Below are 14,339 nucleotides of genomic sequence, written 5' to 3'. Positions count from 1 at the left end.
ATGTTGTTCTTGATCTTGGAAATAGGTAAGAGAAAGAAAGGCTTTGAAAAAGGACTTATAAGATTGAATTTCGATGTGAAAATATTTACTTTTTTTTTTTATCAGGTAGCATACCATGAACAGTTTACAGTTACAAAGTGAATTTTGATCCTATCTTATAATAAATCATCATGAAAGCCATGTATGCCCGAAGAATTGAAGCCCAGGCTTCCACTGGGATGGGTATGAAGGAAAACAATAATGATAATAAAAATAATAATAATATCAATAATAATATATGAGATGGTACATGTCCTCCACAAATGACTGCATTACATACTCCCTCAAAATCTCAGCCTTTTTATTTCATAATGATCAATCTGTTACTGATCAAAGATATATTGTATCTCAAATAAGCAAAATATTCACAGTATGAAATTATTGATTTGAACTGTAAATGGAAACAAAGCTACTTGGGCCTTAAAAATGTTCTCTTTCATGTTGATTCATTGCAGAGAAATAATGAATTGCAGCCTCTGCTTCTTCCCCTGACGTATTTGGGATAGTTTACATGACTTTGAAATGGCTTAAATATTTTAGCACCCACTCTAGAATGTTCTGAAGAGGGGAAGGAAAGTATGCGTTTGTTTTGCCAGTGGTCATTTCTTACTGTCTCATTCAGTGTGTAGGAATACAAAAGGTATACTGTTTAAAAGGAAAGGAAAAGCGAACTTAGTCAAATGCATTAAAGTACAGGGATCGAGTGTAAAGGTTAGATTAGAAGATGCTTGATAATGAGCAGTCAATCCGTTTATCACATGGTCTGTGAGCCTAAGCATCCTGCAAGATCTCTGATAACCACATGTGCTAATCAAGTTACCTATTAAGTGGCTGTAGATAATGATGGTCCTAAAATTATGTCACAGACATAAACAGCAGACTTCTAAAAAGCACTAGAAAGATGTAGTATTTTCTAAATCACATTAACATAAAGAATTTTTTTTTTAATTTATATAACCCTCACAATTTTTTTCGGATAATCTCTTCTGTCAGATCATATAGATTGAATTTATTGTGATACTGTGCTTTCTAATAACAATGAGCATCAGAATTTCAGCATACCACTGGTAAAGCTATCATATTCTTTTATTTATTACGTATAACATACCTGTTGTGATTTAGACCCTCACAAAAGCTAGTGCTTTATTAAAACATTTCAGACATATAAATATAGTTGGTTTTGAAGATACAGTATACCATATCTTGTTTATTTGGATTAAACATTCGAGTCACGTGTTAGTACACCACGCACATTTCCTTGTTTGAATCGAACAAGAATGGCCATGAGCTGGATTCTAAATGGAGTTGAAACATTTCCTACGATGATCATTTCACATGAAATGTAGAAAAGAAATATCTACAAACAAGTGTGAATTTGGTATTACCAATGAAGAATACACCCTAAGTCCCTGCTACCATTTAATCCTACGTGCTATGGCATTTCATTATCTAGCAAAACAAGTCTTCCATCTTTTGCTACTATTTTATATAAAATAAATAAAATACCCACTTCTTTCCTTATCCTTGCATTGCTTACTCCTCAAAAAAAGATATGTTTTATAAAAGAAGTTGTTATATTAAGATGTATGTCTGCTTTCCTTCAGAAGACAGATGAGAGTGCTTCAGCTGCCACTAAAGTTGTCGCTCTTTGTAACAAAATGTAATGCTGCATATATAAAAATGCAAAGTGTAATGTAGAGTCAAATGTCTCTCAGCACAAGAGTTGTTCGTTTTAGCACCCATTTTGTTGGTATTTATCAACTTACTAATTATAGGCAAATTGCTTCCAACACGAAAACTGTGATGATTAGCAGTTTTTTCTGCTAACTCTAGTCTACTGTAGTTCCGGTAAAGAATGTCAATAATCCAGATTCCTTTCTTTTTCCTGGCTTAGAAAATGTAAAAATAAATTCATCAGGCTAGCATTTCTCAACTTTTGGGAAATGTGGTTTGGAAGGATGGGGGTGGAAAAAGGAAAAGGGATGGATTAAATATACCAAATCAGGAAGGTCTACTTGCTACCTCCCATCATTGGACAGTCTGAAGGCTCACTGGGGATTGGTCTATCACAAAATAGAATTAGGCGATCCCAATGTAATGAACAGAGTAGCTGCATTTGAGCATTTGCACAGGAAATGCATCAATTTCTAGAACCCAGCATGCAATCTCTGTATTAAAGGGAAGAAGAAGAATCTTCAGAACTACCTCGTGGGCTATCATTGATACCTAGCAAAAGCCTGGCATATATTGTTTTAAACGTCGCATCTAACTCTTCAGCAGAGATATATGATATTGCTTGGTCAAACATAAAACAGTTTGTAACCTTCAGACCTCCATTACGGTCCTTTAAAGTGAGCTCAAATGAAAATGGGAGTAACATGCCAATCGAGAAAATGTTTTTGTAACATGCAATACCATAAAAGGTTGAATTTTCTATCACCATTGCTAATTTCACCCATTTGTTTCTCATTACAATAAGTAAACAAGATTAAATGGGAAATCTTACAGTTCACAGAGTACATTACGCAGCAGAAATGTCTGTAGCAAATACTGACTTAGTGTCTTAACCAACTTATGTGCCTCTAAGTGACTATTCCTCCCTGCTATGAAGTTTTTACGATTTTAAAGTTATATTGGCAGGTTCCAGTCAACAATGATGTCTGCGATGGCCTTCCTTCCCCAATACGTTGCTTTTAGTCTAATTGCTTCTTTGTGGTCTCAGCAAGCAGAGAGAGAAGAATTTTATCCTCTTTGCCTTGTCTCTGAATACTAACTAGCTGGCCCAGCGGAGGCTCTCTAAAGAGAGAAACTGCATGAGAGACACAGTGCATTTGACACAGTCAAGAGGTAAAAGAAAGAGCAAAACAAAAGTCTATTCAGGACTGAATCCTCTGATATTCTCCCCCATCCCCCAAACCCTTTAAAAATAAAGCAAAAGGGGGGAAAACCCATAAATCCATGCCTGAATGCCTGAGGTTGTCAGAATAAAGGACAATGAATGACAGGTGACTGTCAGTATAATTCTGTCTCCAAGTTATCACTTTTTGGCACTGTTGAACAAAAAAAGTGTATACATAACAAGGAAATCTATCATGCGTTCTCTATGAATGCACGCAGTTCAATTTAGGAGAAGCAGCTAAGTACTTCCACATGGGCACAGGGCTTTCCCTTCAGTTCCATGTATTTTTGCTGGAAAATGTTCTGAAATTATGAAGTGTTTCTCTACTGACAATAATGCTAAATAACTTCGGGGAAACTGCTGAAGGGTTATGAACCTGCTTTTCACTTCTTTTTAAAACAATTTATTTAAAGACTGGGAGATCTGACTTGATAAATAAAACTCCTTGCACATGTTGCTAAAATTTTAAAAATGGAGTAAGAGCCCACTGATGAGAGTTTTTTAAAAAGGCTCCTTTCAAGCGATTTTCCCCCAAGATCTCTTTACACTTTCATCTTCAGAGACTGCCTTAATCCTCCTGTCTTTGTTGTTCTAATGTCTGATCAGTTTGTTTTAAAGTCGCACCTACCCCACATTTGCTAGAACTGACACTTGACTTGGGGCACTTGCGGTTACAAATCCCTACAAAGGGGCAGGCTTTCCAGAGAAAGGTGGAAAGTGCTGAAACAGGGAAGGGTTTGATGATTATTTAAATAACGTGCATTAAGTTGTCTGGTGCATGAACTACAGGTACAGAGAGATAACAAACGTGAACTGACGGAGTAATTTGTAATTAAAATAAGTCTGGCCTCTTCTCAGATTACTGGCACACTCCAGTCTGTTGACCATCTGTAGTGGAAGGACAAAGATTCTATTCTCAGTTCCACTGGGCTAGGGAAGAGACACAACTGCCTTGAGCCCCAAGTTTCTAGGTCTTGCCATGGTGGGCATGAAGACAGTTCATTGTGGCCAACCTCCGGATGCCAGGTGTGACCATGCGATGAGCGGAAGGAGTCTGGAGACAGTGATCTGTGTCATTCTGAGCGCTCACGGGGCACCATTAAGGCAGAGCTCAACTACTGTGACCGCCCCAGCAGGTGTTACTATACATTCCAAATCTTTTGAGAGAAATGAAGAGAGAAAGGAGAGAGCGCAAGCGATATAAAACAGGAAAAACAGGAGAAAGTTAATTTCGTGGTTATACCTTTTTTCTTTTGCCAGCAATGAAGGAAAAAAAAATCTTAAAGGGATGAACATGAAAGAATGCTGTGTATTTCACAAGGAAATAGAGACAATAATTTGTTTTCCTTTAAGTTTGGAACTGCAGAGTACTTGTCAGGAAACAGTCATCTTACAAGGACTTCAACTCAGTCTTCAAGAAATCTATGTGTAGAGTATTTAATGAACTGATCATATGAGAACTTTCCTCATTGCTTATGAAATATGTTTGCACAAATAAGTGAACAAAATTGCCGGATTCAGTTTTTATTTTTTTCCTTTCAGTGGGTACAACTTAAAATGCAACATTTGCACATTTATTTCAGAAGGCCAAACAGCAGTGATTACATCCAGCACCTGAAAGTGTTTTTGTGTAATCCTTATTGGTAATAATTATATTTCTACTGTCTTTTATAACGGTCTTCATGGAAAAACTCCTAAGGTAAACAATAAAATTAAAAATCTGTGTCGCATTTGATATTGACAGGTTTATAGCTATTAAACTTAAAAGTCACAGATAAAATTGTTTTAAAGTGCAGGATTAGTCTAATGCTTTTGGTTATTAGGAAATTCCTGGGCATGGAAGTTATATAAGACACCAATATGAGACAAGGATTTAATGTGTGAGGAAACAGGAGGCCAATTTTTAACTTTTAACAAGTGAAACTAAATATGTGCATGTTAAAAGAACAAATCTCTATTTTTTTTTTCTGGTGGGGGAGAGCTCAAATGACCCAAAATTAAAGATTACTATTCAGTAGCTGTGTGAAAAGTTTTTCTTAATGATAGTCAGAAAGTAGGAAGAATTATGTTGTGAATAGGAAGTACTTCATACTAGAGCCTTTTCAAAATGAAGATATTTAATTCTTCATTTCATTTATATTTAATAAGATACCCACTATACAGTTGAGGAATTCCAATTATTTTGAAAAATAATGACCTATGGGTCAGCCATATCTTGACAATTTCTGGTAAGAGTTCAAGGAAAAACGCAGGGTCTTAAAAATATAGGTACCTATGTAGATCACCGTCATGATGAAATAATAGAAAGGCCCATATATTTTATGAACATGATGATTATTTTCTGAGCTATTTATTCTTATGAAAACTGTTAATTTCTTTCTCTGATGACAAGGAGCAAGGTGTTCAAATGATAAAATACCCAGCTGACAGTCATTCTTAAATAGTAGATGATAAATGCTTTTCTTCCGAAATCTATTCAGCCTAAATGCATCACTGACTGTGTTTTAGCCAATATTCATCCTGTCGGTTATAATGATGCAATGTTAGGGCTGAGGAGTTGAGCAAATAATTACTGAGAGCCAGGTAGCCAGGGAGGTGGCATGGCAGAGATAGGGCTTATACACTAGATTGAAGGAAAGGACGTTTAGAATAGTTCTGCGAGAGGAGAAAGGCTCATTGGAAAAGGAATGAAATGAGCAGACACAGATGTGAGGATGCGTGTAGGTGGACAATATCCAAACCCTGAATATCCCCTTGCGTAGATAGGTAGATAGATAGATAGATAGATAGATAGATAGATAGATAGACAGACAATCAGTTGAACAGGTAGATGCTGAATGGAGAACCTCGTATTGGAAAGTGAAACTCTGGGATGATATTTTAGTAAAGTTTATTATTTTCTATTTATACCATTTAAAATTTATAAAGGAGATGTTTTATCTTAATATAACAGATATTAAGAAATAGGGGAAAGAGGGATTTGAAAACCTAGCAATTTAAACTTTATTGCTTTTCTGTCTGAGAAGGGAATCTCAGATTAGACATTCATGAAACCACTGGAATGACCCAACCATGTTCTTCCTCCACCTGGGCTCCAGGACTGAAATTCAAAAGACACTGGAGCAGTGACTCATACAGTGGTGTTTCCGAAAAAATTGGTATAATTCCTCTGAGGGAAAAAATTAAATGCCCTACAGGTCAAAAACCTTGAAAATGTATATACACTAAAGATTCTACTGCTTGGAATGGATCCAAAATGAATGATCAGACAATCCAGGTAATTAAAATGGAATCAACCTAAATGTGAACTGTAAAAGATTGATTAAATAAGTTGCGTTATATCCAGATGGCCACCATTGCTTAATTCCAACCGTGAAACACCATCACTAGTGACAATTGTTGTATGTTAGGGTGACATGGAGCAGTGATCCTTGATCAACAGCCCTTGAGATTGCGCACAGTTAGTCTGTGTGGGTAGCGCGTACTTCGTATTTGATGCGGTGCTGAAACACGCGTATCTCCTCACCTGTGTCGGATAGGGAAGCTGTCCCACTGTGGTACGTATGGCTGTTTGCCCCCCACGTCCCTCCAGTGGGAAGGTTCCATTTGGTTACCAGGTAGGAAGTTGTTCTTTACACTGAACAGAATTTGAAATACCAATAGTAGAGCAAGATATAGAAAGAAGATACAAATTGTATTCACAATAAGATGCCCCATGGAAGTCACTTTTGCTTTTCCTGTACCCTAAAGGGAAACAAACAATAAAAACTAGCTGACATCTGTCAGAAAGAAGCAGAGGTATGAGTAAGGATTTTTCAGAAAATTATATAAAGCTATCACAATTGTAAAATTAAACTTTTCTTCACATATAGGTTATATATCTTTTTTATGAATGCTTTTACACTTACTTCAAGTGTTAAAGTGAAAACCAATTGAAGCTAGAAATTCTCACAATTTTCATGGAGTGCTACCCTTGAAGGTTTCAAACGTCTGCTCATTACAGTTTTAAATGCGTTTATTTAAATCTAGCATTTATTTCCCTTTTCTACCTGTAAATAATGCTTTGGTAACATTAAAAGTGTACTTTGGAGAAGACGCTGTTTCCTCAGAGAACAGCTTTGGGGCAGTAGTCATGAACCCACTCCAAGAGTATCCCTCTCTACTTGAAGAGATGGTTGGCCCCTCCGCTCCTCAGGGGCAGGTACTTGACCTTCACACTGTATTCCAGCAGCGTCCAACAGTAGAAAATACTAAACAAATGTCTGTGGCAGCAAGAATACTCCGAGACAATCCCCATTTCATCTAAGTCAATCTATTAATGGTCTCCTGAGTACATTTGCCCCTTTCCCGCTGCCTACCCATTATCAACTGTCCTACCACACTTACTGACCACCTGGTGTTACCATCTCTCTATTACCCACTCCGGGTTAGCTGATGCCACCACCACTTCTTCTTTCTTAAGATACATTGCGATTTTTGTCTGTGCTGTTCCCAATATCATATATGTTATCTTACTTTATAAACTATCTTTTATAATTACATGTGTTGCATGTCGGTAATGGTTCTTCCTTGTAAGTACCAGACACCAACTCTGGTTAACCAAAGCGAAAGAGAGCTAATTGGAAGATTATCAAGGTGAGGATGGAGGCTCACACAATTGGCAGGAGGCTGGTAGATCAGGCTTCAGACCATGATCCAAGAGGATTCAGGAAGGACAAGGTTTACAAGGTAGCAATCACAGTAACTTTCCAGCAGCTGAAATAGTGGTCAGAATATAATCACGAGGACACACAAGTCCCTCCCAATGTCTTCGAAGCGAAGAGCCGATTGACAGATTTAGGCTATAGACAGAACCTCCTGCTCTACTAGTGTTCTAGAAACAAAAATGGTTTGATTCTCCTCACCTTTCTAGAAAGAAGGAAGCAAGGAGTGGCATGGAATTCACACACAAAGAGAGGGAGGGGATTTCCAGAAAGGAAACTGAGGGCTCACTAGGAAGAAGCATGAATGTGGAGCAGCAATCTCTTTACTAAACTCTGATTCAATGATTGTTTCTGAAGCACGGGGAATAGGCTTTATACCTCGTCATCTATTAAAAGGGCCACAGAAGCCTTGGACAGTAGGTGGCCACATGTTTGCTGATGGGAAGGGAAAAAGGGGATGGAGGAAGAGATGATACCAATATTTTTAAAAATTGTATGGCTGGGTTACATGTATGCATGCATATAGTCATTATTCTGTTGCCCAAGCAAGTCAAACCAGGTAAGCAGACCCATCCAGAAGGCTACCTTGTAAGGCCGGTGTTCCGGGGGCACTGAGGTTGTGCAAAAGCTGGAAAGCCCACATGTTAACAGAGAATCCATACGATAATGCTGTAAGTGCAGTATCTACTAAAGGTATTTAGTAAATTGTAATTATCTCTAATATTGGTTTATTACCAGAGTTTAAGCTTCCCCACTCATGCACGAGGCAGGGGGTCCTACATTTACCTTTTTAAAGTTTGCCCATTATTGATTAAGCAGTTAGTCCAAAAATGCCAGAGGAAAGACGAATCCCTTTCCATCGGTAAGGTAAGACACTTTGGTGATTTTTGGATGATCTAGCGGACATGAAACAGGCTAAAGTATTAGTCACCATTTTAAAACAATTACACAATGAATAATCTATCCAGCTGCTAAGTTGGGGCAAAAAACTAATACAATGAGTTAACAACAACAAAAAACCCGGTCGTCCCCAGATCCAGAAAATTTGATGAGAAGTAAAAACCTTCCCCGGACTCATTTTGTGTCAGGAATATTTTCAGAGTTCTGGCTCTACCGAGTTACTTCCTCATTTCAGAGTCAAGCTTCACAAGTGAAGGGGAGATGAGAGTGCCAGGAAACTAGCAGGCCAATGCCAGCTGCCAAGATGCTGACCAAAGTTGAAAGGTCAGCAGTCATCTGTGGCAGATGTGCTTCATTTTGATAAACACTTGGATGCTGGAAATGATTCTGTTCTCAGATAGTTTATAATTTAGGTGAGGAAGAGAAGTGAGAGGGAGCTTTACTGCTGGGAATCTTATTTCATATTTGAGAGCAATTAACCAGCTGATAAACAGGCTTCTGTTTTCCATCTGAATGGCCAATGTCCTTTCATTTGGGACAGTATCTTGTCAAATGGGCCACAATAACAATAAAGTTTATGTGTCTTGGCTCTTTTATCCTCCAGAAACCTGTAGTAACCTCCCGCGTTGGAATCAAGCTCAGCTCATACCTGAACTGAGCATGCAAAATAATTACCTTCCAGAATCCGCCTGATGGTGAGGCTATGGAAGATTATCTTGTTTTGAGCTGGAAATAGGGATGGAAAGTGTCTTTTTATTTCGATGGCTCTTTATTTTTGTATAATCAGAACATGCCCTGCAAGCCATAGTGTTCTCTATTCCACATATTTATATAGCTTAAACACAATAAGTAAGACAGGCTCTACCACATTTCAAAAGGGGTTCTAGATTTTAAACGGCATATGAGAGCGTCTTAGTCTCTGAACTACCTTTACCCATTTTCTAACCACTTATTATTGATAATGCTGAGAACTTTTTGTGATGACTTAATATTTCACCACAAACTGTAAATTTTGCATGTTCGGTTTTTTTTCTTTTCACCCATACATTTTCCAGTGTGTTTGTATTCATCTCCCCCCCTCCAAATAATAAGATCATTTGCTCCTGTTTTGGCTTGATATAATATTTTCACAAATGAAGGTGATGTATGATTCTGTTGTTTCCCCCCCTCACAGCAGTGATTGAAAAGAAGAGCCACTTATATCCTCTTGCTAAGTTTCCCTTGAGAAGAATGAGTAAAGTGAGCTGTGTAGCCTCGTAAGCATGGAAGAGATTTCCTGTATAATGTTCACAATGTCGGCAGGGTAATTATTAAGGCCACATAACTTCTGATAAAATTTCTGGAAAGATGGAAATTACATGGTTAGCTTTTATGTGTTGACTCATATATGGCCAGATCAGGTTAAGAGGGAAAAATAATGTAGATTTTTATGTATTCCCCAATTAATATTTATTGAGCTATACTGTGTGCTCTTTGCTCAAGAATAGAAATATGATTAATATATGGCTTCAGTTCCCAAAGACCTAATAATCTAGCATGGTTGGTCGCACTGGTTGTAGTAGTGGTAGATAGTGTTGATGATTGGTGACGATTTTGGTTTGTGTTGGGGAAGAATTATTGGGAAGAAAATATGTCGCCTGGGACCTGTACTTATATCGCCTGGAAAATGTACACTAGTTTAATTTTTCATTTCGTCTATTGCCACAGATTTGCTTAAAGGTGATATTGATAATTATTGATTCCTATCACTCTTAAATCTCATTTATACTTTAATGAGCCTCAAGGTTCTGAAAAGATTTCAAAGGTGGGATCAAACTTTAATCAAATGTAGGAAACTTTAATCAAATGTAGGAAATCAAATGTAGGAAACTTCTTAGCTCCTACTCTTTCTGGGAAAGTGCTTCATGCTTTATAAGAAATATGCTCATTAACATAAAGTATATAATCTCCCTGTGGGGATGGGACATGTGTGTAGATAGCTAAGTGATATGCCATATGCACATGTACGCACAATGCTCTGGCATATTCCTACATGAGTGAATCAAGGTGGTATAGACCATATACACAAAATGATACTTCAGCTCTAAATCACAGATCACTCTGGGATAGGGTTGGTCATAAAGAAAGGTCATTATCAGAGTCAACATAAAATGAAGTATTGAACTTGTTTTAGTAAAAAAGGGAGAAGATATGCATGCTCTCAATACTGAAAATAGAGAAAGGAAAGAGAAATAATATTGAGGACTTAATTTGGTGAATACTTTTAGGAAATGCAATATCCACCCAGCGCTTTGAGTTCAGCCAGAGAATTGGTCTACGGCCCTATTTTCTTTAGGCTGAAATCTTTATGATGAAGAATGACTGCTCTGACTATGGATTTATTTTCCAGTAACAATTACTTTTAGAGTATCAGTGACTCTTGATTTCTCTTGTTTAGCTGCTCTGCAGTTTACCTGTTAACTGTATTTGGTGTATTTGGTAAATAGCTGTTATGAACCGAGAAGTATTTGTTGACTTTTATGTGACTAGCCTTGGGCCAGGTTTTACAGAGCAGAGCAGAAATGTAAGACATGATTCTTTCCTGCAAGGCTATTCTAATATGATCGGGTAACCTACTCTCTGGCAATATATTTGAAAATACAATTACTAGTAATACGGAAAGGGACATGCTATAGGAAGACCTAGCTCGTATCTAAGGGCATCTTAAAAACGAGAGGAAAATGTAGTACCAGCAAGTAGGAGGCCCTGCTTCTAGCCCGTGTCTTAGGGAGCTCTGCACTTTAAAATGCCTTCCACCAAATTTTTTAAGATTGTCCCTAGAGGCTAGGTCCTACAGGATCCAGGAGTGCCATCCAGGCCAGGCACCCTGAGCTCAGATCACTGTATGGCTTTTGAGGGGTCACATGAGACTGAGCAACAGAGCAGTGCTGACCTATTGACTCTGTGTGAATCTTACTTAGTTTGGACACAGGATGAGTTCAGTGTTCTAGGCCACTGATAGTCCACCTCTGACCCTTAGACTTGAGTTGTATATGTGGGCCACACAGTCAGGTCTCACCTCTCTGTGTTTGGAACATGTGCCTCCTCTCATCTACAAGCACCAGGTGGTGGCAAGGTGGCAGCAGGCACTCTTTGCCTTATGGTAACCCGGGACAGTTACCCTATTCCTGCCACATGCTTTGCACTGCACATCAGGCAGATCTCAGGCTGGCTGTGCCCGTTTCCTCTGAGGGTTTTCCAGAATGTTGTTTCTCATTGCTAATCAACCCTTCTGATCAGAGTTCTCTCTTGCCTATGATTGATGTGGTGACATACTTTCCTGGGTTAGTCTTTTTTTTTTATGGTATTTTATTTAAATTCAATGAACATATAATGTATTATTGGTTCCAGAGGTAGGGTCAGTGATTCATCTGTCTTAGATAACACCCAGTGCTCATGACATCAAGTGCCCTCCTTAATATCCATCACCTAGTTATCCCATCACCCCACCCCTCTCCTCTCCAGCAACCCTCAGTTTGTTTCCTGTGTTTAAGAGTCTCTGGTGGTTTGTCTCCCTCTATGATTTCGTCTTGTTTTATTTTTTCCTCTCTTCCCATATGGTCCTCTGTGTTGTTTCTTAAATTCCACATATCAGCAAGATCATATGGTAATTGTCTTCCTCTGATTGACTTATTCACTTAGCATAACACCCTCTAGTTCCATCTATCTCATTGCAAAAGGGAAGATTTCATTTTTTTGCTGGCTGAGTAGTAGTCCATTGTATATATAAACCACGTCTTCTTTATCCATTCATCTGTTGATAAACATCTGGGCTCTTTCCATCTTTTGGCTATTGTGGACATTGCTGCTATAAACGTTGGGGTGCAGGTACCCCTTTGGGTTTCTACATATGTATCTTTGGGGTAAGTACCCAGTAGGGCAATTGCTGGGTCATAGAGTAGCTCTATTTTCAACCCTTTTAGGAACCTCCATACTGTTTTCCAGAGTGCCTGCACCAGCTTGCATTCCCACCAGCAGTGTAAGAGGGTCCCCCTTTCTCTGCATCCTCGCTAACATCTGTCATTTCCTGAGTGGTTAATTTTAGCCATTCTGACTGGTGTGGAGTGGTATCTCATTGTGGTTTTGATTTGTATTTCTCTGGGTTAGTCTTAAGCCTTGTTGGAAATGGGATGGACATTTCTTATTTGAATAGAACATTCCTCTTGTTCGGCTCGGGGGCTCTTGCCAATCCTCTGCATCGGTGACAGTTTATGGAAGGCAGGGTTATGGTCAACACTGGTAGGTATTGCATTCTAGGAATGAATGACATGATTTTGGTTAAAGATTTTGAGGGAAGACATATTTGGAAGAATGTGTTATCCTATGTTTAAACTATAAAATTCTGTCCGATAAGATTAAAATGACAGAAAATGAATGAAAACTCCTACTTTGCTGTGGACTCCGGGTAAGACTTGTATTCATTTGCGGTCATCATCAATGAAGTGCAGTTATATAACCTTTGATAACACAGGGAAGCCATTGGGTGATGCAGCATCATGAGTAATGATGTAGGTAAATAAGTGGTGCTAGGGAACTGCAGTAGCAGAAAGATCTATCTCATTTCAATACAAACGCATTCTGAAGAGCTATGGCTTTATGAATAATGGCATTGCTACCTTTTTCATGTAGTGTGAGGTATGACATTATTTAGAAAATGACATATTAGACAATAAATAACATGAAGAAATTGTTTCTGAACCTGCAGAGGAAGAGACGGTGTCTGGAAACTAAGAAGAATCTTCATATATATTGATTGGGCAATAAACAAATAGGTAACTCCTTCCTCTCTACCCATTCTAAGTCTTCTAAGTCTTCATTTCTACCTCATAGGGACACATGCATTTGGTAATTTATTTTAAATCTAATTCTTCATATAGACAAAAATATTTGTCCAGAGCACCTCACAGCTAGGAATGGATAAATGTATCGAAGGAAAGCATAGACGGTATCAAGAATAGTTTTGAGGGAATTCTCAGCATCATCATTCTTTGTTTCCTCAGGACAGTCATTGTTTTCCTAATGCTGGACTTTGCGGTTTCTCACACCAACAGACTCTTGGCTCAGAATGGTATATCTTCTTCTGGGGCGCCTGGGTGGCTTAGCTGGTTAAGCAACTGACTCTTTTTTTTTTTTTTAAAGATTTTATTTATTTGACAGAGAGATAGCCAGCGAGAGAGGGAACACAGCAGAGGGAGTGGGAGAGGAAGAAGCAGGCTCATAGTGGAGGAGCCTGATGTGAGGCTCGATCCCATAACGCCGGGATCACACCCTGAGCCTAAGGCAGACGCTTAACGACTGTGCTACCCAGGCTCCCCAAGCAACGGACTCTTTGATTTCAGCTTAGGTCACTATCTCAGGGTCAGGAGATGGAGCCCTGTGTTGGGCTCCACGCTCAGTGGGGAGTCTTCTTGAGATTCTCTCCTTCTCCCTCTGCCCCTCCCCACCATGCTCTCTCTCTTTCCTTCTCTCCCTAAAAATAAATAAATAAATAAATAAATAAATAAATAAATCTTAAAAAAAAAGAATGGCATCTTCTGCCAGATGAACACCCATACTCATAATTTTAAAATGTCTTCTTTTAAAAAACAGCAAACAAAAGCCAGTGTTTTATACTACCACCTACAATGAATACAAACTCAACCCAGTTAAACAACTCAGATTTATTGTGAAAGCCCATTCCAGTTCAGTCTCCATTATTGGTTTTGTATTGATGATCCCGTGAAACCCACACCTTGAAAAAAATTGGGTTGAACTAGAGT

The 14,339-nt window shown here is 38.4% G+C and overlaps 1 long non-coding RNA gene across 1 annotated transcript in view; it reads left to right on the top strand.

The window, feature by feature from the left end:
• LOC117801398 overlaps positions 1-13,352 on the top strand; it is a 65,790-nt gene extending 52,438 nt beyond the window's left edge. Inside the window, exon 5 of the long non-coding RNA XR_004623891.1 lies at positions 13,286-13,352. This is a non-coding gene — a long non-coding RNA (uncharacterized LOC117801398). The remainder of the gene's footprint in view (positions 1-13,285) is intronic.
• Positions 13,353-14,339: the final 987 nt, after the last annotated feature.

This window comes from Ailuropoda melanoleuca, chromosome 3 (genome assembly GCF_002007445.2).
Source record: "Ailuropoda melanoleuca isolate Jingjing chromosome 3, ASM200744v2, whole genome shotgun sequence".
Classification (NCBI taxonomy): domain Eukaryota; kingdom Metazoa; phylum Chordata; class Mammalia; order Carnivora; family Ursidae; genus Ailuropoda; species Ailuropoda melanoleuca.
Note: the sequence above shows the minus strand (reverse complement) of the source record. Positions and strands in the feature narration are given on the sequence as shown.